This window comes from Centropristis striata, chromosome 4 (assembly GCF_030273125.1).
Source record: "Centropristis striata isolate RG_2023a ecotype Rhode Island chromosome 4, C.striata_1.0, whole genome shotgun sequence".
In the NCBI taxonomy this organism is placed as follows: Eukaryota; Metazoa; Chordata; class Actinopteri; order Perciformes; family Serranidae; genus Centropristis; species Centropristis striata.
The window spans coordinates 36,128,041-36,155,203 of record NC_081520.1 but is presented as its reverse complement, the minus strand read 5'-3'; the positions used below and the strand labels follow the sequence as shown (position 1 = coordinate 36,155,203).

At 39.3% G+C, this 27,163-nt stretch overlaps 1 long non-coding RNA gene across 1 annotated transcript in view; it reads right to left on the bottom strand.

The window, feature by feature from the left end:
* Positions 1 to 3,546: 3,546 nt before the first annotated feature.
* LOC131970509 (uncharacterized) overlaps positions 3,547 to 27,163 on the bottom strand; it is a 47,499-nt gene continuing 23,882 nt past the window's right edge. Inside the window, exons 2-3 of the long non-coding RNA XR_009394187.1 lie at positions 3,961 to 4,155; positions 3,547 to 3,811 (exon numbers count right to left, since the gene is read on the bottom strand). This is a non-coding gene — a long non-coding RNA (uncharacterized LOC131970509). The remainder of the gene's footprint in view (positions 3,812 to 3,960; positions 4,156 to 27,163) is intronic.

The following is a 27,163-nucleotide window of genomic DNA, read 5'->3' as shown; positions in this document are numbered from 1 at the left end:
AGCACAGGATAAATAATGCAGTGCGTCTTATAGTGCTCATACTTGCTCATACTTGTTGTTGCTTCTTACAACGCTTAAGTTCTACAGAAGTCCTTCAAACACTCTGAAATGCTTTACACTCTCTTTTACAAAAGAATGAAACTGACAAGCAGCAAAGGAGGAAAAAAGAAAGAAAAGAAGTCGAGGTCAGAGGAAGAAAAAGGAGAATGCCGAATGAGAAAGACCCTAAAAGAGGTCTGTGTTTATAACATTTCTCTTGGCAGTGTGAGTGCCGAGAGGTCGGAGAAGAGTTGAGAAGAGACTTCTTTTTAGATCCGTGGAGGCCTGTAGGTCAATGTAGAAGCAGCTACAACAATATTTGGCTTTTGGGAAATCAATGCTGATCGTAACCAGGCTCTTTCAACTACAAGAGTCTGAAGAGCTGCTTTGATGTAGTCTATGTCTTCAAGTCAGGAAAATGTTGTCAGGATCAGAGTGCCCAATTTCACTGTTCAAAAACCTAAAACTCATAGTATATCAGTCATGGTCTCAGGGTGAGACTGCAGACGTTTCCTCACCCACCTACATGACGTATTACTTTAAGGTCATGTCCTTTACGTCTAAATGGCAAATGAAATATACTGTAAAAAAATACATTCATGTGTTTGGACACGTCGGATGTTAGGAAGCATCTTAGATCCCAGCATGAGATCCATAAATGTTCCATGTAGCAGCATTGATTTAATGTGATGACATCCTCCTCAGGGCTCCCAGCTCCTACAGAGATTATCCGTGTGATCTGCAATAAATACCTGCTTAGCTGCCACTGAAGTGTCATGTTCCAGAAAGGCCTACAGTATGTGTTAATAAAGATAAAATTTTGATATTACATGGTATTCAGTATCTATCTCAATAGAGTGTGGATTGTAGAACCTGATAATGTAATAAATTCCCGATAATGCAATAACCCCGATAATGTAATAAAAATCTGCACTTGAGTCCATTGAAAATGTAATAAAACCTGATAATATAATAACTTCCCGATAATGTAATAAAGTGCATTTCCCAATAATGTAATAGACTTTTTACCAATAATGTAATAAAGTATAACACCAAGCACCTTTAGATGTCAAGAAGCTGTTGAATGCATCCGTGTGTCATGGATACCTCGTTTGTGAAAAACGGATGCTGGTCTGCTGTTAAATTATTACAATATTGGGGAATTATTACATTATCAGGACTTGCGAAATGAAGGCTAACCTGATATTGTAATAACCTCCCATTAATGTTATACTTTAATACATTATTGGTAAAAAGTGTATTACATTATTGGGAAATGCACTTTATTACATCATCGGTAAGTTATTACATTATCAGGTTTTATTACATTTTCAATAGACTCAAGTGCAGATTTTTATTACATTATCGGGGTTATTACATTATCGGGAATTTATTACATTATCAGGTTCTACATGGATTTAACTTTAAGCAGTTGGCTTAAATAGTGCATATGAACACAAAATTTTAGCTATTTTGATTGATTTTACATTAGACAGGAAAATTTAAAAATCCAGACAAAAACATCAAGGCATTTGTACAAGCAGCAAAATACGACGATGTAGACTGTCCTCCGCCGCCATCTTGCTGAGGTATTAGTAATGATTGACGGCGATGCAGAGTTTAAATGGCAGATGTCATACTTGGGAAGGGACGATGGAGAGGTGGTCGAACAAACAGTGGACTTTCACCCAGGAGAACAGGGTTCATGTCCCATGTGAAAACAAAAATAAATGAAATTTAACATAACGTGGCTCACGTTTTGTTAATCAGATTTCTTTTTAACGTTTTTAACGTAAGTCACGTCACCATCGTAACTACTTCACTTCTGGTATTTACGTACATTTATTTACTGTTTAAATGGTGTTTTATAACGCACAACTAGGGCTGGGCAATATGGACCAAAACTCATATCCCAGTAATTTTAGGCAGAATGGCAATATATCATATATATATATTGGTATTTTAAACAACATGTGCAAAGTGTTTAGTTCAAACTCAACATCACAAGTATTCATCATCAACCTGTTTGATTTAAAGACTTCAAATAAGTCAAATTCAAAACCTTCAAAGCCTTTTGAAGCAATTTGCTTGCAGCGTGTTTTGCAAACAATGTCATGTTGCTCTTCATCTGCAATATTAAATACCTCTTTATCAAAGAGCACCATGTCCACCATGGGTTTTTTTTAAAAAGTTTGTTATGTTGCATCCTTGCACATGTGAAAGAGTATGAGCAGCAGAGAATGCTTTGTGTCTGCCGTGCGCAGAGAGGAACAAATGGCTGTAACAAATAGAGGTCATACATTAAGGCAACATCTAAAGATATTATATATCGGTATGGCGGTATTGTCTCAACTACATATCTCTTTATAAAATACATCGGTATAACTCGTAATACCGATATAATGCCCAGCCCTATGTTTAACCAGCTATTTTTTTGCCCAGGGTTAGTAGTTTTGTGGCCTAAATTAACCGGAACTGCAGCCTTTCTTTCAACCATGAACCATACGTGTATGTATAATGAAGTGTGTGCTATTTCTAGAATGCTTCTTTGTACCGTGAACCACTCTTGACAAATGCTCACGTGTCATTATGGGTGGTATTGACAAACAGTCTATTCTATCGTTTAGGATGGAGATCTTGTTGCTAAAAACAAGGAGATCTACTTTATTTGAAAGTGCTCCACGTTGCATTAATATGAAATAGTCACTGGATGCCACTTTTGATTTCCCTCATGCCATCAGATCCTGGAACATACAATCAGTCTTTATATGCAAGTTCTGAAAATATTTAACATCACAACTGGCATCAGGTTATGCAGAAAAATATGATCCTCTAAATTAAATGAAATAAAACTTCATTAACTGCATGAAATTATATACACCCATGATACTGCTTAACAAAGGCTCGGTGCTGTGAGCCAGGTAAATACTTTCTAAATATGATTGTGCATCGGCTGGTCCTCATGCAAATCTCTGCCACTTGAAATGAAAGAAGCCCTTTGCTGATGAGTCTTATAAATATAGCCTCTTAAGACTTTGCAAATGACTGTAATTATTGCAAAATCTAGAAATATTGGTGTAAATTGCATGGTACAAAAGCCTGCTGCTATGGATACCTATCTATGTCACCATGCAGAGATAAGCACATGTTGAAACTGGAAATGTTCAAAATTATTTTTGTCTGATTAATCTCTACGCGCATACGTGTAAATCCCTACAACAACGGAGAAAAGAAAAACAGTCATCAAAATAATGTCTAATCCTTGATGCTTCGCTGTGGATGCTTGCCAACTTTCTTTCATGGCTTGTCAGGTTGTGATTATTTTTGATAAATGCACTTGGAACGCTTTTATTTGGAGGTTGTTAAAACACTTCAACCCACGACCCATTTCAACCTTTCTTGCTCTTATCCTCAGACTCAGGCTATGGTAAATATAATAAGCACATTGGAAGTCTTGTCATGTGTAAAAGCACCACAGGTAGGAAGCCCTGGGCTGAAACGTATTCAAGAATCATTTATTTGTGAGTCTGCTTGAAGCAGGTACAGGTTGGCACCCATGGGTGAAATGGATCCCAACAGGTTACAATAAACGCTAAGAACTGATGACAAATAGCATGTGGCACATTTGTCCGTGAGCTGAAACTAATGTATTATTATGTTATTCTAAGTTGTTCCTCCAATTGTAACCTTCATGTTCAAAGAACTGATGCAGCTAGAAAGCTGTAAGACTGGAACAACAGGCCGAGGTCCGCAGTGGTCGTCTGCTCGCCTCCTGTAGGGGAACAAAATGTGCATATTGCAGTCACACTTTCATGAATTTCATGCACTGTCACGGTGATGCCGAGCACTGAAACAACATGAGTACTCTCCAGACAGCAAATCAGAGAGGGGCTAGTCTTTGATAAAATGTAGTTCACCTACTTGGAAATGAGGAGAAATGGCAAATGCTGCACGCCTGCCGAAGCCTTTTGGGGCTTTTCGCTGTCTCCGTTTCTCAAACACAGTCCCTCGGATGGTTTGATGGCAAGATCTCCTGCCTCTGCTTTCCAGATGACTTTTTTTTTCCCTTTTGTCTTGTTTTGACTAGCAATGTCAGTGATGTTTTCTGTGTTACTACTGATTTAAAAAAACATATCAGCAGACTCATCTGTACTTTCTCTGATATTTTGGAAGACAAGAAAAAAACATTCTATGAGCTTCTGATGCTAAAATTAACATTAGGTTCAGTTTTTGCACACATAGACACTGAAAAAGGGAGCAGAGAATTTGTCCTGTGCACTTAACCCATCCTTTACAAACCAATGAACACACAATGCTAGGAGCAGTGGGCAGCACATTTGTGCGCCCAGGAGCAGCTTGATTCCTAACCTCTAGGCCAGCTATTGTCAACCTTGGGGTCCCGACCCCAATTGGGGTCGCGAGATAATTTTTGGGGGTCGCCAAATCATTTTGGAAGTCAGCTCTGTCTCCACTGTGTTAAAGTGTTCATGGGTTAATGTGTTTTAGTCTTTTTGGTCATTTAATGTCTTTTTTTAGTCATTTTGTGTCTTTTTTAGTCATTTTGTTTTTTTTCTGGTCATTTTGTTTTTTTTCTGGTCATTTTGTGTCTTTTTTATCATTTTGAGGTCAATTTGTGTCTTTTGGTAATTTTGTTTCCTTTTTTTGGTCATTTGTGTCTCTTTTGGTCATTTTGGATCTTTTTTTTGTCATTTGGGGTCTTTTTTGGTCAATTTGTGACTTTTGTGGTCATTTTTTGTCATTTTGTGGTCATTTTGAGTCCTTTTTTGCTCAATTTGATGCATTTTTTTGGTCATATTGTGTCTTTTTGATCATTTTGTGGTCATTTTGATTCTTTTTGAGGTAATTTTGTGTCTTTTCTGACAAATCCCAAAGTAGCAAGTTCTTCCTTTCCAAGGAGTCTCTGGCTTGAAGCTGACTGTTACACACTCAGGAGGTCAGAATGGACCTTTAAACTTATAGCAAAGGACTTAGATTAAAAGTAACAATAAAATATAAAAAAAATATATAAATGCACAGACAGAGAGATGTTTTAGTTGTTGTCTGCTTCATTATTTGTCCAAAATCAGTCGTATCAGCTGAATTTGTATGATCTGAACTGGTCGTGTGAGATTGTGTTCAGTGAGCGGGGGTCACGGACAACATGCATGTTAAATGGGGGGTCGCCACTCAAAAAGGTTGAGAACTACTGCTCTGGTTGAGCCCTGCAACACTGCCTCTCCTCTCTACAACATTATCACCCATCTCTTGGACAATATCAACAGAAACAGACTGAAACTCACCTTTGAATGAAATATATCCATTTGCACTTTTCTGCAGTCTTCACTTCATTTGGACATTTCATTTTTTATGCTCATTGTTGCTTTTAGTGCTTGTACTTTTTTAATCCATTCCTCAAATTATTTTTAAATTATTCTATCCCCAGGTATGGTATTTTCATTTCCATCCCATGTGTGAACATGGGATGACAATAATGATTCCTTGAATCCCTTGAATAAGGGATTCATGAAAACACAATTAGATACTTTGATAACAGCTCGATGGTACGAACATCAATAACAGGGTCCTAGTTCTGTAACCCAAATAAGTAAATCTAAAGTTGGCTCAAACTGAACCAGGAATAAATATAATTTCATTTTCACACCTGAATTATACAAAACATTCATATGGATTCAAACAGAAAGAAAAAACATCCAGCTTCCAACTATGATTTTTCACTTTACACCTGAAATACGCCAGTCTTGCATCTAAATGCAGTCCAGAGTAGAGAAGAAAGTGCAGGTTGCCGAGCACATGTTACTTCAGGTCATGTAAGCATGTTGTCCAGTTTCCTCCTGTACTCTGATCTCACCTACTGACCTAGTTGCTAGTGTGCATGTAATGGTATTCAGTGTGCCTGCAGCTCTCAGCCCTCCTCTCATATTTTACAGATTAAAAAGAAACAGCATTAATATTGAATTTAATATTTTCAGTGCAATAATATGACTTTGACATTCCTGCGTTCAATATAAGAAATACTTGTATTTAATAAAAGTGGTTATTTTAGCATTTGTCTGGGTAAGAATGAGATTATTTTTACCTCATTGTATTCTGGGCTAAGAGAGTTTAACAATTCCCACCATATAAAGCTTTATTCATATTAATTATGGTATTTACAGTCTAGGTTACAGTGCATTAGCTGCTACACTCTGCGAGGTCAGCATCATATAGTGCTCAAGGAAAAGACCACCACTGAGTATTTAATAATGCATGCCGTAGTGGTTAAGAGATTATGAGTTATGTAGCAACACCAAAAGTGCATGCTTCTGGCAGCACTATTAACTACAGCCTAGGAGGCTGCATTACTGTGGGGACAGCCGGAGAGTCTGAAGAGGATTATATAACACCACCAAAGGAGATGTGACTTATGCAGAGGTATGACAACGCAGATTTGACTAATGCACTTCCCAACAGGCAACAAGCCACTGGGTGGAATATAAACCTGTGTCCACCAATCACCTTTATTTATTTTTAGCAAGAAGTGCCTCACAGCTTTTTTATCGTGCCACCATAATCTCCATCTTTTACTGGGAAGTTTTTAGTTTTCAGTGCCTGCCACTTGAAGTGCTAAAACACATGCGGACTGAAAGCTTCTGTAATAAAAAGGCGGCTGACGGTGTAAGAAGATGTCCTCAGAGGAAAGTATTATTTAGCTTAAGGAGGAGGATGACACATAGCCCTGTAGGAGATCTTTCACCAGGCCCAACAGGAATTTAGAGATTATGAGAAACATACAACAGTAATAACAGTGTACAGCTGGCTGCTTTTTATTCACTACAGGCCGGAAGAGCTTTGGTCTCATTTTCTCTGTAACCGAAAGATGGATTTATCTGCAGCTTCAGGAACGGATTCACCCACAAATAATTGACAAATAAAGGCTTCAGGCAGCAGATAAAAGAAAGTAAAGAAAGGATGCAGAAAAATAAAATGCATGCTTTGTTTTAGGTTAGGTATCTCTGATTAACATGTCTTTGATTCCATAAATATTCTTTGTTCTCGCTCTCTTTGAACGGTTAAGTCTGATTAGGATAAAGAAAAAAGGCCCATCATTTCATATTCTTACCGTCAATCTACGGTTTATGATTTTCACTGTAATTCAGAATAAAATAATATATAAGCATTTTCTCTCCACCTGTGTTCTCTTCCTCAGTGAACGAAAGATTTCATGTCAGGGGGAAAAAAGAGAGTATGCCCTTTACTCAACAGTACATTCCATTGTGCATTGCATTATGATTTATTGAGACTGCTGTCTCAGCAAAAACTATGTCTTTGTACAGTGGTTTTTACGCTCTAATTTTTAAAGGAGCTGAATATTCAGCAGTGATGCTTTGATTATCTTAAAAATGCCTGTTATCAATGGTGTCAAGTGAAGCTGCTGTAATAACAAAAAAACTGCATTACAAAACATTGGAGGCCTGAATCTGCAAGACACATCAGCAATGACCTTTTCTCTTCTCTTTAACTTTACAATGAGTCATAATAAGACAGGAGATTAGGAGATTGGGGGCAGTGAAAAAAAGTTGTGAACATCTCTTGACACATCACCCTTTAAAGGCCGACTCCATTAGTGTTCTTTTCTGGGTTTATGAAATGGAACTGTATGCTCAACCAGAAAAAAAGCAGTGACGTTAATTTTTCACAGTAAACGCCAACACTATAAGTCAACATGCTGTGCTGGAAATATACTTTATGTTAGTACGGATCCAAAAGTCACACAATAACACAGAGAAATCAACTAAATGAGGTGACAGTATCATCAGTCCAACAACTTTTGTGTTCTCTGAGGAAAAATTGTTGTTTTTTTCAGTGGAGTCGGTTGGCTTAGAAGATCACAGCTTTAGTTTCCCGACGTAAAGAGCTGACGACATGGTAAAGGGGTAAAAATATTTTTGCTATAGCATACACAAACTGATGGAATGTATTAGGTTGTCCTTTTTTTCAAATATATTTTGCTGAAGCCCCCATCCAGTGGAAATATACCAGAAATGTTCCACCACTTTGGAATCCTTGTTTGCGCTAATATAATAATAAGTCTCTAGATAAAGATAATAAGGGTGTGTATGTAGACATGTCATCACCAACCTATGTCAGATCACGTCAGAAAACATTTTTAGAAGGGCGTTTTGACTTTAAAAAAAGACATATTAAAGCCAAATACCAATGTTTTATTTAATACATAAGCACTGCAAAAAAAGAAAAGTTGGGTGAACTCAAAATTTCAAGGCAACAAACTTCGATACAATTTTAAGTTGGACAATTAAACTAAATATTTTAAGTTTTGTTTTTGAGTTTGCTTAACTCTGAATTCAGGTTTTTGTCAACTCAACTGTAAGTTGTACTAACTTATAATTTTACAATGTAATAACTTTTAATCCTTACTCCTGCTAACTTCTGCAATGTGCTGAATTGGCACGATTGTAACGCCGCTATGAAATAAATGTCAGCTAATGTTGCGACCACAATTTTTAGTTAGCATTGATACGCTAATGGCTACTCTTGTTGCTGTAACAAGCAGCGCGACTAGCATCAGTTAGCCGCTAGCATCAGTTAGCCGCTAGCTTTCGCTAATGACCAAATTTCACAACAAAGAAATAAGAGTTAGCAGAACTATTGTCCCTTGTTGTGAACCCCAACTTAAAGATATAATTAACAACAACTCACCAACTTGTTTTTGAGCAGACAACTGGCTTCCTTTGTTGTGCTAACTTACATTATTGCCCGAAATGTCAGTAATTTATATTTCCAAGTTTTACCAACATAAATCACTGTTTTAGGCCAAAAAATACAAGTTGGCTTTTTTGCAGTGAGGAGCACTACTGGAGCTACAGCCTGATATAAAAGTCTTGTTTCTAGCCAGTGATGCATTGTATTGATACATAATATAATAGAAAGATGAATTATTGCAGCTTTAAATAAGCAGTGTGGGCTTTCTCCACTTGTTTTTACACACACACACACACACACACACAAATGAGCCCCACCGAATCTGAATAACGTGAATCAGTATAGAAGCACAGTAGTCTGTGGACAAATGGTATTAAATCATCCAATCACACTGCAGAACACTGACCAGCGGGCCCATTCATCACCCAATTATAAGCCAGCATGCTAACCAGCAGCTCATGACTCAAGCTCTGTCAGGGGGAGGAAGAACACTGTGTAAAACAGGTAGGAAGCATCATGTATAGACCTTCAGGCCTGCAAATCTGCTTACAATTACAGAATATACATATTCATACTATTTACAACTACACTGACATATGATGCCTGTTTTGTTTTTTTTATACCTCGCATTACCTTCTCTCATTTACTTCTCATTTCAACATATCCGGCAGTATCCCTGACAGCACTATCCATCTACACACACACACACACAGCCTCACACACATACTGTACACACAAAACTGTTGCAGAATTATTCTCCTCTCTCTCACTGTGTGACAGATAATAGATCAACCAGCACTATGTACCCCCACACACACATTCTCTCTTAAAGCAGAGCATACACACATAAGTTAGACTCCTCCCTGGTGATGCAGCAGATAATAGAGAAGCAGGACCAGGGGCCCCCTTTTGCTTTTTACCTGCAGCACTGGGTCATTAAGTCACTGCGGACAGTGTGAAACAAGACAGCGTGGAAGACGGGCTGAGACATAAGGAGAGACTAAAGGAGAGGGAGGACAGAATGAGAGGTAAAGTGGAGTGAAAGAGAGATCGAGATGATGAGTATGGGGGAGTGACGAGAGCGGAAGAGAGACAACAAGAAGCAGTCAGACAGACAGACAGACAGTGTTTGGTGGGTGGGATGTGATGAAGAGATGAAACATTCCACCCGTCATTAGTGAAGTCGTGCCAGTCTCTGAAGCTCCCCCGAGGCCTTGATATGGAGGGTCGAGATAGGGTCGTGTCTCTCAACTCCACCTGGCTGCTGTTTCAATCAGTCAGCAGTACACAGAGTTTCACTTTCTCTTGCACTGCTGCTGGGAACTTAAAATCACAGAACCCGCTGAGCCAGTCACAACTGTGTAACCTTCAGCTCACGTTGCCTGGAAACATTGGTCAGACTTAACACTTTCATTTGAAAATTGTGTATCATCATTTGTGCTGGCCAGCCGTGGTTTCAAAAAAATCTCTTCTGTGCTTCTAAGCTTCTCTAACCTACCTCCATAGTGCTTATTTAAGGCTTCTTGTGATTGGACGGCTGCTGGTTTGCCCCCGGGAGCACCAGTGAGATAAATCTGGGTGGAAGAAGTGGAAGAAAAGCTGCTGCTTGGTAAGGTGCCCTTGAACAAGGCACTTTACCCCCAGTTATGCCGGTGGGGCTGCTCAGTGGCTAACAGATCAGCCTCTGGTTGTCCTGGGCAGCTTCCAGGTGTGATAAATAACGATGTGTGGAGCAGAGAGGAGAAAGAACATTCATGCACAGCAAAGCTACACTGGTTTAATAAAGTCTGGAAAATGACTCACAATGTCGACAGTAGTTTGCAATTCATCCCTGAGAGCCAGTGTGTAATGTGTGCGCGCAGGCTTCATCTTAGTGTTGCATTACAATACAATTTTCGTGGTGATACCAGGATTTATTGTTTTTTTTCTGACATGCAGGTGAGATCAAAGCTGAAAGGGGAACTAATTGTTCCCTTTATCCTCTCCACCATGGAGGTTGTGTTCTTGGCTCGGTTTGTCTGTCTGTCAGCAGCATTACAGAAAAATCACTTGTCCAATTTTCATAAAATTTAGTGGAAAGGTGTAGAATGGGCCAAAGGAAAAACTATTCAATTTTGGAGCAGTGTGCGTGGTTTGGTTCGTTGGTTTGTTAACAGAATTGGGGAAAAACTCCTGGCCGGATTTATATAAAAGTTAGAGGAAGGGTGGAGTATGAGCCAAGGAAGAACACCTTAAAGGGAATGTGAATCACAAGTCGAATAAACCAGTTATTTTTCCCTTTCATTAATATCATCAAAGAGGGTATTTGACAAGGTCTGCGTTATATGAAAACAGAAAGTACTGCTTCAACTTGCATTTTTATCCCGATACTTGAGTCACGAAACAATATGTTTGCGATTTTAAGCAGTTTACGATATGGTGAGTATTGCGATACAATATATTGAGATTTAACTGTTTAACTGTGTTACGTCCTTGGGGTACGTTGTGTGTGTGTGTTTTGGGTTTTGCTTTGTTTGTGCCTCAGGACCGCAGCAGCGTCACTGGCTCCGTAAGAGGGAATCCCCGCTGGGTAACGCCTCCACCGAAGGCCGGATCGAGTGTTCCCCTGGCTCCGCCCTCTGTCCGCTCGATTGGTCCGGCGTCCAATCATCTGCCGCACCTGCCTCCAGCTCGGCTTTAAGAGCAGCTTCACGGGGCTGTGGACGGCCCCTCCTTTTTCTTTGTATGGCCTTGTGTAAAGTGTGTCTCTTGACTTGATTATAAGGTATTTGAAAACCTAGTGTGTGTAGCTACTAGAAATTGAGGCACTCGTATTGTTATCGTTAACTGTTTATTGGGCATTAGGTTTAGTTTTTCTTTTTCACATTTATTCACATCACACTCCGATTATTACCTTTGTTAGTCTCACTAGTTTATGGGTGGTTGCATTTCTGTATTTTTGTTTGTGTAGAGTAAACCAGCGTAGTTAGCCAGAGTTCCTTTGTTTGTTGTGTTTTAAGTAGAAAGATAGTTTTGGGGAAAAGCGAGTTAGGAAGATTGTTTCAGTTTGTTTGTTTTATGAGTTGGCGCCACCCTCCGCCCTGTTCATTGCCTCACCTTATACCACTTGTATCTAGCCTGAAGAAGGTTCTCCTTTCCTTAACATTGTTTATTTTGCTGTTACTCAATACAAATCTGTATTTGCCTGAGTACACCGGGGTTGTAACAAACTGCATTTCGTGTTCAACAAAATTAAATTTGATCAAGAATTGTTTTGTCAAGTAAGAGAAAATTTTCAGTCTATCCATCTCACTTTTCCGTCTTTCTATTTCTCCACAATGAGAGTCAAACCCACAGACTGACCAACAAAGTATTCAGTCAAACTGAACTGATCTGATATCAAACATGTATGGACGACAACAACTGCAGCATTTTATCAAACTTTCTTCAACTTTAAGCTCCACGGCTCTGAATTTTTTTTAAAGAAACATAAAAAAGCCTAACTTTGCAGCGTTATTTCAACAACTTCCTGACGTACATGGTGCCTATAGATTCCTTAAATCTTCTAGTTTCATATGATACCAGTATCACCAGTATATTCCTAAAAGTGAGCCCGATACGGCCTCTAACAGATAAATCAATGAAAATACTGATGGCCATCGGAACACTAAATATTAATACTTGGCGGCCATGAATCGATATAATATTGCCACGCAAAATATTGCGTTACTATGCTGTATTGATTATTTCCTCGACCTCATGTCAATTATGAAACACAAGTTAATATAATCTTCCTCTCACAAATGAACAGTTGAATTTATAAGCAATAAATCGCACTGCTGCTCAGTTTAATACTCTGCTGCTCTTCCTTTAATCGGTTGGGTATGATTTTTTTCTTGAATTTTTAAAAAAAGGTCTCAAGCATAAAGAAAGAGATTTTGGGGCTATAATACCCACCCTTTGTACTTCGTCCCTTTGCTGACTTTTTCATTTTAGTATTTGTCATGCCACAGTGGCTACTATCAAATATAAGTTATAGTCTACCTCTAGCTGCAAATAAATCACCTTCCTTTATCTTCTACCTTGTACAAAAAGTGAACAAACCTCTGTCAAGAATGCACGCACACTCACAAACACACACATACACAATATGCCCTGCAATCACTCACATTCATATGCATAGCTCCTACACATACAAATTCAACAAGAAAGAATAAGAATCAAGACCAGAGTGTAATTGCGATCTAAATCCTGTGATTAGAGGGAGTGAAGCGCAGATGAGCTGATCAGCTGATTTGGTTGATTAGCCTGACGCCGACAACTTTAATTCACTGCACAGAGTCACACGGAGGACATGGCAGCATGAAGGAGTGTGCAACTGTCTCCTTTAATTTGCAGAACAGCCTTTTCCCCTGTTAACCTTTGCAATGTGTCTTGTACAGCGTGTGTGATTTTTTTTTTTTGCTATATCATGATTCTGCAACCTTCCACAAACAACATGAATATCTAATTGAGATTGCTTTGTTCACCCTTTCAGAATAAAATCATGAACATTTACCATAAGCACATCTGGCATTTCCTCCCACATGCTGAACTTTCTCAGGAAGATTTACAAAACCAAGCACGGCATGTATTTCACAACTTTCTGAGCAAGATAACTAAACCGAAACGATTTATTGAAACTTCTTCTGTCAGATGTTCAGACACTTAAAAGGTTCAGTGAGTTTTGGACGGCAACAAAGCGTTTCACCTCTTGCGTGATTTACTAATCAACACAATGACACTGTTCAAAATCGTGACATTAGATAGGAGTAATAAACCTAACAGTGTGCTCAAAAATGTATAGCAAACTTTCCACACTTCCAATCTTGCCTCATCAGATTACAGTTACACAATTTTTTTACAATATGATGGATTTTTTTTTCAGTCTACTACTGTGTTCATACGATCTAAATTTACTCATCAGTCATTAATAATAAAGCCAACTACTGACTTTCTGTCATACTGAAACCACAAAACTGTTACCTCTTCGCATTCTGTTGACAATGTTGGTTCATTTTTTTTTTTAATGTTCAAACTAAAATTCTAGCCATGCCTTACACAGTACACTTTTAAGGCAAGAACTGTCAAACTTTTCCCTTGCAGAAACCCCAGTTGCAAGTTGCTATGATCTTATTTTTGTCTGGGTCTCCTCATCCCCAACTGAATCCAGCAGCAGACTGACAGAAGGTCAAACTACAAGGCCCAATTCTCAGAGAGGTGCTAAACTCTTCCTCTCCCTGATGAGTCTGTCGGCTGTGAGTGCTGTTGTCGAGGAGCTGATATGGCTGACAGTTTGATGGAGAATTGCCAGGAGCTAGGTTACCCTATATGTGGTGTGGTAGACAAGAGGATGTAGTGCTAAATATGTGAGCTCTGCCTGACTGCCGCTGCCTCTCCCCACAGTGCTGTAGCTGAAGGGCAGTCTTATTCAGAGAGAGGGTTCTAATTTAGGACCAGCACCGATCAAGCAGAGTGACTGTTCTCTGGCAAAGTGGCAGTTTCATTTGGGAACTAGTGATTTTTTATTTCTACCTGTGCCAGTTCTGTAATTTCATGGCTTGCGCTTTGATATCAGTTGCAACAAAATAGGTGGGGGAGCTCACTGTGGAGGGGAGTGGCAAAAAAAGTAATGAACATGTCAACTCAATGCAAAACATGCTAGCATTGCAGGTGTTTTGGAACAGCTGCAGCCAGCATTGGTGGTCCTCTACATCAGTAGTTCTCAAACTCTTTTAGCCACGCACCCCCTTCTACAATCACAACAATGCAGTCCCGCATTTGAATTCATCTGAAATTATTATTATTTATTATTATAAATTGAATTATTAACTGAATTATCTGCAAACTTTCACTTTTAAGAGCAAAGAGGATGATGACAGGCTCAGGGTGAGAGGCAGAGAGCAGATAAAATGTAATATGTTATAATGTTAATAATAATATAATATATTATGTATATATATTATTAAATAATATGTTAATAATGTTAATATTTTTTGCCGCATTAAACAAAAATGGCAGAAAGTTTAAATGACCATTTATCAATTAATATTACAGTTTTTGATTTAACATTTTATAAAGGAAATGCTTTATTTACACATCTTTATTGTGTGGGGAAAAAAATTGAATTGTGTAATTATCAGACCGCCATTACATTTTTCATCTTGCGCACACCCTAGTGGCAGCTCACGCACCCCCAGGGGTGCGGGGATGGGTTGGGGGCATAATCAAATGTGCCATACAGTATGTGGGAACCAAAAAAAATAAATAAAAAAACAACAACATTACAAACTGTCTGATCATAGCTGCCCCAGTGGATGATGTCTCCATATCAAAACATTGCCTGGTCTCTGCAGTTCCTTTGGTGCATACAGTGTTATGATAGACAACAGGAACCATCATCCCCCAAAATTGAAAATAAGATTGTAATGAATTGAAATGATCCTTAAAGGACACAGACGGGCAGTTCCAGGCTAATCTATTCTATTTGCATGCAACCTGTGTTATTAAAAACGTAAAAGTTGCTAAAATTATTGTACCAGCACCAACTGCAAACCATAAGGTGATATGAATGCATTTCCTTTTTTTTGAGCAGTTGAGTCGGTGTGTTGTTGAGGCTTTAGATTGTAGGAGTTTTGTTAACTAGAGTTCAAATGAATACAAAAAGCCGATGAGACTGCAAGTGTAAAGAAACTTTATCTAGAAAATGTGTTAATTGACAGTTTAATCAGATCATAATGATATATTTCTCAAAACCAGACCAGTTGAACCCTTATTTGGGGGAAAAAAGCCACTTCTTTTATAAAGCATGGTAAGGTAGAGTATTTCTGCTGCTTGGAATATAAGTGTAAGTGTGCATTGACTAAACACAAGTAGCAGTGCTCTAGAGGAAATGCATGATAAAAGAGACTGAGAATTAGTAAATGTTGTGGTTTAGGTTTAGAGTCTGTGACTTAGGGGATTTCCCACATTGGGGCTGAATAAATGAGGTAAACAGTTTCAGTTAAAAACACTCCTGAGCTGAGGAGGACAGACTGATTCTATGGACTCTAAATGTTGGCACTTACATTAAAGTATGTAGGCTATTCAAAAGGACTGATGATAAAGCAAACTAAAATAAGTTCTGCCAATTAATGTATGCTGCTCGTCTTTCTTGAAACAAAAATATAGAAATATTAGCAATGCAACATTTACGTTGCATACATAGTCCATCAATTACATAAACGAGACATAAACTCAAACACAATTTGTTTTGCATGGCTGGTTTTCCATCCACACTTCATTAAATTTTGCACATATACACGCACCAGTGACTTGAGAAAAAAATTTTGCGTGATCCACAATACTCTCCTGTTAACCCTTGTTGTCACTTGGTGAGAAAGCTTACATAATATTTCCAGTTGTCTAAAGTAGATTTTGTGCACACAAGTCTGACAACTTAAAGAGAAATTATGAAATTTAGTGATAATGAGAGACAATTTTATATGTAAGAATGAATTGAACGGATGGGGCAGTCCATGGCCTAGACGTTAGGAATCAAGCTTGTAACTGGAGGGTCGCCAGTTCAAATCCCATGACTGACAGGTCAGGGACTGAAGTACCCTTAAGCAAGGCACCTAACCCCCCCATGCAGCTCATCACAGTGTTGTGCAGCCCACTGCTTCTTGCATGCTGTGTTCATTTATGTGTTAAAAAAAGGATGGGTTAAATGCAGAGGTTAAGTTTCCTCATTGTGGGATTAATAAAGGATTAATCTTAAATCTTAATTTTAAATCCATTTGCAATTACTTGACACAACCATTACTATTATGCATTAAACTTATGTAGAAGGGCTGCTCACAACTGCTTTATATTTTTCCACCATACAAAGTGGCAATGTGTGGGTTTGATAGGGACATTAACCGGCCAGTCATTCTATCAGAGGACATAATGACATAATTGATGTCACCTATAATTTCATCTCAGCACAGACGTTTATGATGAAGTGCGAGGTTATGGTCAAGTGACTAATAGTTAAAGACGTGATTGTCATAGAGCCAAAACCACTTCATTATTACAACCTTTTGTGCATATAGCTGTGTATGCAACCTGAAACTGTCTGGTCACCAAATTAGGTCAAGAGAAAGAATGAGTTACGTTAGCCGATATTATTCTGGATCCAAATGATTTGGATTTGATTATTGGATTCAGAACCACATTTGGATTTGCGGAAATACAACTTAAATATAACCTGATGAGCCAGATAGTTTGTTACAGAGAACTATCCCAAAAACCATCACTGGAAACTGTTTAAGTGAGTGCAGTTGATTGGATAAACCATCTTTTCATCTCCATCGATCATAGGCTGTCAACGCCAGTCAGGAGCAGCCTTCAGTGCAACAACAACATAAGCGGCGTAGGAGGTCGTGTGTCAGTACCACAAATTGAGGCTCGTAGGCACATATCGTGGCTCGCGGTACAACGGCACATTCTAAAAATAGCACAAAGGTACGGTCCGTGATTGTAAAAAAGGCTGCAGTTTCTGTGGATTTATGCTGTAAAACCACTGGCCTAGGTTTAGGGCAAAAACTTCCTGTTAAGGTGTTTTAAAAGACAGTTAAAACATTAAATAAATGTATGTACATTTATTTATTATTATTATTATTTATTAAAGTTAAGTAGTTACAAAGGTCACGTGACTGCCGTAAGTTACTAAAAAAAACGTAAGTTACGTTCAAAAATGTGATTCACGTAACTTACGTAAAGTTAAAATGGTTAACTTTTGTTTTCACACGGGGCGCGAACCCCGCTCTCCTGGGTAAAAGTCCACCATTTGTTGAACACATTCACCTCCCCAGCCTCCAAACAAAGGCAGAAAATCTGCCATTTTAAATACATTTCGCTGTCAATCGCGACTACGTCAGCAAGATGGCGGCGGACGCATTGCAGTGATCGGTGAAATACGTCATTTTGACTAGTTTTTGCTGCCTGTACACTAGGGGTGTAAGATTAAACTCGACGATATTTCTTGTCGAGCTAAAAATCAGTCTTTGTGAGTTATCCAAACTTGTGAGTTGTCCAAATTTCTATTTGTGACCTGTGGGGGCAGTAAAAGGAAAAGAAGAAGAGGAGGAGAAGGAGGGGAAGCAGCAAGCAGCCAGAATGACGTCGCATGGGCCGGCGGCTTGTTAAGAAGAGTAAGAACGAATCGAAACAGTTCTGCTAACAGGCTAACAGTTAGCTCTGTAGCAGTACAGTGTGTATGTGCTAACAGGCTAACAGTTAGCTCTGTAGCAGTACAGTGTGTATGTGCTAACAGGCTAACAGTTAGCTCTGTAGCAGTACAGTGTGTATGTGCTAACAGGCTAACAGTTAGCTCTGTAGCAGTACAGTGTGTATGTGCTGCTGCTGCAGGAGGTGTTCACTTAGCGATCTCTGTTTGTTTACAACAAGCACCGGACACTCTGTACACAGTTAGCATGCCAATTAATTCAAGATCACTATGTTTATGATAATTAGCCATGCTGCTTTGTTTTGATCAGCTGCTGATGTTGTGCGATTACGCGATGATCGAAAACCATAAGTAACCTCCGGAGTCTCATTAATCCCTCTGGGGGATTTTATTTTTTATTTATCTTATTTTAACTTTTATAAATTTTAGTTTCAATTTGTGGAAGAAGAAGTTTATTAAAAGCTCATGCTTAAATCATGCATGTAAAGAGTTATAAAAAAAAAACATTTAAAAATGCATGTGCAACTTGGTTAAATAAAAGTCTTTTGGTCCAGTCATAGACTGCGTCATTGTAGTTTTCTTAAAATCTCGTCTCGTCTCATTCTCGTGAACCCAATATCGTGTTTTGACTCATCTCATGAGCTAAGAGTATCGTCACACCCCTACTGTACAGACGACCTATGTTGAAGTTTTTGACGGGGGAAACAGGCTGTTCAGTAGAAATTATTTGCTCTTCTTTCACTAAAATCATACTCTCCTGTTCTGATGTAACTGATGCTATACCAGCACCTATGCTAACCTCTTCAGGGGCTGCCATTGTTGTAGTACAAACAGTGACTTCTGCTAGATAAGATGCATTTTATGTGTATGTAATCTTGTGATTCTTCAATATCACAAGAATCCAGCTGTCGCACAAAATAAACTGGACCCCCCACTAGTCAAGAATAATTTCCCTTTAAGTGCTTACTCCCTATTTTGTGCCAGTGGAAGTACTTCCTGCGGTTTGTTTGGTTTTCATTGAGCAGTAAAGCAGGATGTAGACAGTTTTGAGACAGTGGATTCAAATAAGCGTGGGTAAACACACACATTGGTAATTTAATGGTCTCAGATATTCTGCAGCCCACACTCTTCTTGCAGTAAAATTCAACTTTTAGTTGCAGGGAAAACATGAACACTAAACAGGACGGAACAATGTCCCCATTTGTATGGAGCTGAAGCAAATGTTTCTGACAATGTAATGGTCTCATGGGTGCCCAGACCATGCAGCGCTGTGCTCCACTGATTGATTTTCAGCAGTTACATTTCTATAGTCCAGTGGTTGTTATAAAAATCAAATTTTGAGCCACAATGAAATGCACCCACTCCGGAGCCATGTCTCCGTGTTGTTTGCAGCCGACTCTGGAACAGAATAGGATTTTCATTCAAGGGCAAACAGACATTTAATATTAAGTGCATTCAGGGAAGGCTTTTCAGCAGACACTGAGCTGTACAGACCCTTCTTACAATGTAATTTAATTAACTCGGAGGGACTTTATCAGCAGTTATTTCAACAAGTGCTTTGCTTTCAGGATTCATCATTGCACCATAGGTAAACAGCAGCTCCGCTTGTGTTCATCTGAATACAAATTATTAATTGACTCAAGGGAATACACAGAAGGAATCACTGGGGAGATAATTTGCAGTTTCAATATTTGCTAAAAAATATAAAAATTAACAGGTCTGGTTTGACTATTGCAATGAAATCTATGTGTACACTGTTCGTGCTTTGTCTCTTATTTTCAGCTGAACTGACAACAATGAGCAAAGAGCACTGGGGTACCGAGGATAACGGGGCCATACATTCCAGGGACCCTGCTTTAATGAAGTGGCTGTTGCTGAGATTTGTAGCAGATAGTAAATGAGCATAACAACTCTGCTGTAGTGCAGCATCATCATTTTATACATGTGAACAAAGTTATTGTCTATAAATCCAGCGCTGTTAGTGTGGGGGCAGCATTAAGTTAATGTAAACAAAGAGATGCATGTCCCATTATTTCACAGCAGGGCATTATCAACAACACTGGCTACATTTTCACTGTGGTGTTATGGTGCAATTTTTCTGCAGCCTCTAAACAATTTGCACATGTGATTTCCTCCAGCATCAGGAAATAAATACATAAAAACACACTTTTTCCATGCCCTGGTGGTTATGAAACAGCAGAGCAGTTGTAAGACGGAGGAAAGATGGCTAGAAAAACAAAAAACACAATCAGCTATAGGAAGTAATCCGCCAGGGCTCGGAGAAGCTGAGTACTCTGACAAGCATCCAATTGATGATGAATGGGGTGTGTGTGTGTGTGTGGGTGGGTGTTGTGACCGAGTCAATGGAGTGCTAGCAGGGCAGAGGATAAAGGGGCTAAAACAGTGACCCAACCAGAACCCTCTCAGCTAAGTGACTGTGGGCTAAGCTGGATCACAAGCTGGTGTCAGCTTGGGTCAGTGGTTGCACCACTTTTCTACTTTGACATGACAAAGTAAAATCTACCTGAATTAACTTTGCGTGACCACTATAGAATTATAATAATTACTTAATTGATTAATCCATCCATCACTTGGGCTAGAAAATGTTAGAAAATGTGAAAATATTTTCAATTTCTTCTGTTGTCTCAGTACACATATGTATACACACACACACACACACACACACACACACACACACACACACACACACACATTTATGGTTCATGATTGTAAAAATCATTAAAAAAAAAAAGCTACAGTTCCTTTTACGGAGGGTACAAAAACACTGATCTAGATTTAGGGCAAAAAAAAGGTGTTATAAAAGTCAGCTTAAAAAATAAACCAAAACGTAAAAATGCCAGAAGTGAAGGAGTTACAAGGACGACGTGACTACTAAATAAACGTAAGGCTGCAGTTTTGTAGAATTGTGCTACAAAACCACTGACTTAGGTTTAGGGCAAAAAACGTCCTGGTATGTCAGTTTAAATAGTAAATAAATGTACTAGGCAGAAGTGAAAGAATTACGTAACATAGTTACGTTAAAAAGTGAACGTGAAGTGATGTTTTAATCACTTTATTACTTTTGTTTTCACGTGGGACACGAACCCCGTTCTCCTGGGTGAAAGTACGGCATCAGTTCAACCCATCCATCAAAACCCAAATAACCAAATAACCAAATAAAATTCACTGTGTCAATTTCTTACCATTTTTGGTTGCATTGTCTAGTAATTGAGTCCCTTTGGCCCAAGCACTTCCACTGAATGGATACACTGTGAATAAGTGATTCCATGAGCTCATCACAGGCTGCAGCCAGAGGCAACAATGCTTCTTTGAGTTTTGATTAGCAGGTAAAAAACAGTAGTGCTCTCTCTTTTCTGTTAACAGAGGAATATCTCCTTAATTGAGCGGTTTTGTCCTGAAGTAATCTGAACAGTTTCGTCTGTATTTCCATGTCTTCTTACTTACAATAATGTATCTGTCTGTGTCACTGCAGCAGACCAAGCTCTCTGCTCCGACTTCAGAAATGATCACTTCAGTTTGGATTCTGCATTTAAACATGTGTTACTTCTTTTGAGGACTGATTTAATTCTGGTTGTTTACTAATCCTTTTACGGTATCAATTAGTCAAGAACCAAGCACAATGTCACTCTTTAATTAAAAAAAATGTAAATTATCTTCTTTGTTTTTTTTTTGCTGTTCAGGATCACATCCAACCTGTTGGGTTTGATTAAAGCAAACGTGTGTTTTCCTGTTCAGTTCACTTTATTGACTGGTGTAAATGTTTAAATCATACTCTGTAACAAACTAAACAACCTGACTTGACTCTGCTTTTGTAAGATGTAATTGTAGCTTGAATTCAAGAGCTGATTAAATCCTTCTGATGATCAAGTAGACTGCCAAGCTCGCTATTAGCAATCTATATAATTATGCAGGATGATATCCATAGTGTCAGACACCTTTTCTAGCATCTCATTTGTCTATATGACATGACTTCATGTTGCAGTGACGCCATTAATGTTCCCTGTTCGTGAGCTCTTTGTGAGATCAGAGAAGACAGAGAAAACATAGCATGGAGTTCGGTGCTGTGTGACCTGCTGTCACCATGCTTTTGCATTACCCTAATCTGTAGCATTACATAAATATTACATGTATATAGACCATGGAAATCTCAGATCACTGCAACAGTGTTTAGTGGTAAATTTGGTTAAATCAGCCCACACAGTTTTCAAAGGATTGTGTCTGGGCCCTGAGGAGAGAGAAGGATCTTTTGAAAAGATGTTTTCTCAGATTACAGGCAAGAGCAATTTTGTGTCAGACTAGTTTGAAGATTTCGGATCTGTGACTCCATGGCAGATTGAAATTTTCCAGAGACATATTTTTTGTAATTTTTCTCAGTTCGCCCTGAATGCAGAAGTCACTGCTCAACATGGCCTCTGTTTTGTTTAGTGTGGGGACAAAATGTAGAACAACACTGTGTCATATCTGTTCAATCATGTTGATGGACCAAACCTTCAGTCTTCCTTCATGCATGCGCACGCGCTATGAGGGGTATTTTATGCCAGCACACTATACTAAAACGTGTGTACAGCGCCTATGCGATGACATCAAACGTCTAACGTGCGCGTGTCAATTCACGTCACGCAGACGCTGTACACGCATTGTTGCGCATACGCCTACATGACGGCTGCGTGACGGGTGAACTACGCCTCAAACACGTGACATGAAGACCCGCGTGACTGTTATGTACAATTCTACATGAGCGTTAGTTATTTGTACATTGAGACGAGCGTGCACACAGGTGTCCGCTACTTTCGCTCGTGGCACTTTTCACCCGTCACCCATGTTATCTGGTGTACTCTCAATACGCGTGTCTGTAAGCACGCCTATTCATCAGACTTTATGCTGGCACAGGCGACGCGTTTTAGGCATTTAAGTTAGTGTGCTGGCATAAAATACTCCTCATACACGTGCACACGCACGCGCACACACACACACACACACACACACACACAACAACAGTGGTTTTTAATCCCCTGGTTAAAATAGAAATTAAACAACTGTGCATGTGTGTGTATGTTTGTGTTCAAACTGCTCTGCTACAACATCTCCCCCGGGGTGTTGCTGTACACTTAACAGTGTATTCTTAGTCATCTTTTTTTTTAAAAAGAGGCTGAAAACACATGAAGCCTCCTGCGTCACATGTCATTTTATGTTACATGTGTTTTCATGTGTTTTTGCATGTTTGAAATTTGAAACCTCCAGGTTAGACAAAAAACAACCAGAAGCTAATTTCTGCAACAACTTCCAATGTTCACTTGACAAAAGACCTTGCACACTGTTAGGTCAAATCGCTGTAACTTTAGAACTTGTTCTCTGGAAGTTCATTATTTGAGTTTCCATGGTCTCTAACACGCTGAATAAATGTCATAACCCTACTCTCCATGAAATCAATATCAAAGCATTTTGATTTTCCAAACACAGTTCTTCTCAATAAAAAAACCCTCACTCTGTCACATCACACAGTTAATAAATATGGGCCGCTTCGGTTCACATCAGCCTCCTGGTCTTTGTACGTCGTAGAATCAGTGTGAAGCGATGATGAAAATAAACAGCAAATGTCAAGAAACCCGGCGAAACATTTATATAACCTAGAATCATCTGTGGGAAGATGTTTTGTTTTCTCTTCTGCTCCGTTGCACTGTGTGTGTGTGTGTGTGTGTGTGTGTGTGTGTGTGTGTGTGTGTGTGTGTGAATGGCTCAGTGATATTTGAAATTTGAAGATAAATAAGCTTAGTTGGACGGTAGAAAATAAGAATATGGAGGAAGAGAGGGGAGTCGTTTAAATGGGAAAAGAATAAAAGAGAGGAAGACTGACGGAGGTGAGGCACGGAGTGTATCGGGAGGGCAGGGTGAGTGATGGAGGTGGGAGTGAGGAAGGAGAGGGGGGGTGGGATGCAGGGAAGATGGAGGGAGAGCTGGAGGAATGATAGGATGGTGGGAGTATAGAGAGAAGGAAGAGGGAGGGGGGAACAACAGTGGGAAGGATGGAGGAGGAACAGTATGTCATGCGTTGTTTTATTCTCATCCAGAGGCCAGTGAGAGGAGGCAGATACCTGCTGATTATTCTGTTGTATTATCTAACACTAAAGAGAGAAAATGTGTTTGTTTGTGTATTTGCAGAGTGTTAGATAAGAGCTGCTGTTGATATAAAGCAAACATTTACACTCTTGTTACTCCCTTTACTCCCCTTCGCCTCTCAACTTGTCTCTCCTAATTCTTCTTCCCCTCCTCTTCTGCCTGTCCTCTCCTGACCTACCCTGCTGCCTTCTTCTTCTCCTTCTTCTCTCCTTCACTTCTTGTGCTTCCTCTCTCATCTCTTCCTTCCCCTTCCCTTTCATCTCCCCTCTTCCGCAGTATTCTTAAAAGGATATCCTCACACTTTGCATCCAAAACCGCAACAAAGAAAAAAAGAAATCATTCTTAAAAGACATCCGAACTTTAGTCGCTGTACGTTACATAAGCAAGTTTTAACAATGCATAGAACTGTACGCATTGTTGAGAGAGGGCATAAGAGCGGATGTAGAGGTAAATAAAACTCCTACACATGAAATGCATCAATGCATCTGGCTGCTACTACCGCGTGTACTGCTCTGTCTCTGCATGTGACTGCTGCGGCGCATGTTGATGTTCCCTCGAGGTGGACGGGTCTCAGACGCAGCCACAACATTTACATTCCCTGGATATGTGGATTGTGTGTTTGAGGAGAAAACAAGTGGAGGGTCACAGATTCCTCTGTATGGTCTCGTTTAAATATTCATGTTGTCTTGCACTGTAACTCTGTACATCCCACACATGAAGAAGAGAGAGCCTCGTCCGAGCGCTCTCCTCCTCTCTCCCGTCTGCACAGAGGCAGCTTGGCTTTGGGGAGAGGTGAAACTTCTAATTTGATATCATGAGGATGAGGGGAAAAAAGATGTGTTGTTGCGTGATTGAAGGCAAGAACAAAGTGTTCACCTGCCAAGTGAAAATGAATGTTTGATGAGGCTGATTTTGTCTCTTGACACTTTGATGAAATGTTTATGGGCAAACAGGGAAGAGACCAAATGTACATGTTTGTATGCGTGTGACTGCATATGTGCCTAGTATACAGTCAGACCATTGATTTCTCTAACTTCTTGTTCATTTTAATACCTGGTACAACTAAAGGTACATTTGTTTGGACAAATATAATGACAATAACAAAAATAGCTCCTAAAAGTTTAATTTAAGAGCTGATATCTAGCCATTTCCCCTGGTTTTCTTGATAATAACCTAAATCATTATCAATAAAACCATGGAAAATGGCATGTAAAAACAAAGGTGGTCTAATTTTTTTTTCCTTGACTGTAGGTTTGAACACTCAGGGTGAATAAGGTTATATTTTGTGTGAGTTCTGTAACAGTATGGCCTAGGGATATTAATAATCAACCATTTAACAGTAGTTGAGTTGAAATGACAACTGCTAACGGTGACACATGCCAACACACATGCCTTTTATTGGAGTAGCTACAGGACTCTGAAATCCAGGCTGTTCTCCGGTCAAAAAAGTCAATATAGATCATGTGTACTGGCAGCGAAAAATGAGCCGTATTTCTGTCTCCGTATTTCACTGTCCGCTGTAATGTGTCTGCCGCCATCTTGCTGATGTAGTAGTGTTTGGCAGCTAGGCGAAGTTTATAAGGGCGGATTCTCGTGTTCGGTTGGAGGCTGGGTGGTAAAAATGGCGGAGAGTGGGGTTCGTGTCTCATGTTAAAACAAATGTAAACCATTTTTAACTTATTTTTTAAGTTACACGATTCACGTTTTTTTTATGTAACTTGTGGCAGTCACGTGACCCTTGTAACTACTTCACTTCCAGCATTTACATACATTTATTGACTGTTTAAACTGTCTTTTATAACGCCTTACCAAAAGTTTTATGCCCTAAACCTAGGTCAGTGTTTACAACATAAATCCACAGAAACTGTAGCCTTTTTTACAACCGCAAACCGTATGCTGGGGAGGTGGTTCCAATAGCTACGTGCCGGAATTTGTGGTACTGACACACGACCTCTTCTGCCGTTTATGTTGGAGAACTTTTTTTCAACTAAGTTTGTGGCTACCTCGACCAACTGTTGGAGAGCATTTACAATGGAGAGCTACACTCACCGGCCACTTTATTCGGTACAACTATTCAACTACTTATTAACGCAAATATCTAATCCAATCACATGGCAGCAACTCAAAGCATTTAGGCATGTAGACATGGTGAAGAAGAGCTGCTGAAGCTCAAAGCGAGCATCAGAAAGAGGAAGAAATGTGATGTAGGTGACTTTGAATGTGACATGGTTGCTACCAGATGGGCTGGTCTGAGAATTTTACAACCTGCTGATCTACTGGGATTTTCACACACAATCATCTCTGGCAATTGTTCGCTAAAGGTTTCTTTTTCTGGAGTGAGTGGTGAGTGAAAGTTCTTTCCACTCAATTCACATGGTCTGTCTGTACAGCATATTTAGGTATGCAAGCACTTTCCACATTTCATCCTTTGGTAAGTTTATTTAGAAATAGAAGTGATCAATTTTACTGAGAAAAAAAGTTTTTAAAAAAGTCTAACCAGGAACGTCCTATCAGATTGTCACTCATCCAGGAGCAAACTAGCACATGCAGCAATCACAACTGAAGCAAATGAAAGATGCTCATAGAGCCCTGATGCAGATCATTAAATGACAGTGTGTGTTTTTACTTAGCAAACACTCACAGTAGAGGACTAAGTCTAAGTGGCAGTGAATGCAAAACTGCACTTTCCCACTACTGTGTGTGCACTTTGTCTGAGTGTATTTGAATACCCAAAGAGTCAACAGACACAGAATGACTCTCTTGTGTTTTCTGTGTATTCTGTTGCTAAGGAGAAAAAAAAATAAGCAGTCAGATCCTGCATATATTACACAATCTGGGGGGAAAAAAAGAGTGTGTACAAAAAGTACACACTGCTGGCTGCTTCCTTTTAGTCAGTTTGCAACGACTTGCAAAGACTTGATATAAACAAATGATCACGTTAGCCATTCCTACCTTAGGCATACACAGAGATCACATTTATGAAAAACACCAACAAAAAAGTTGATTGTAAAGTTTGGTAGGGGCATTTCTACATCA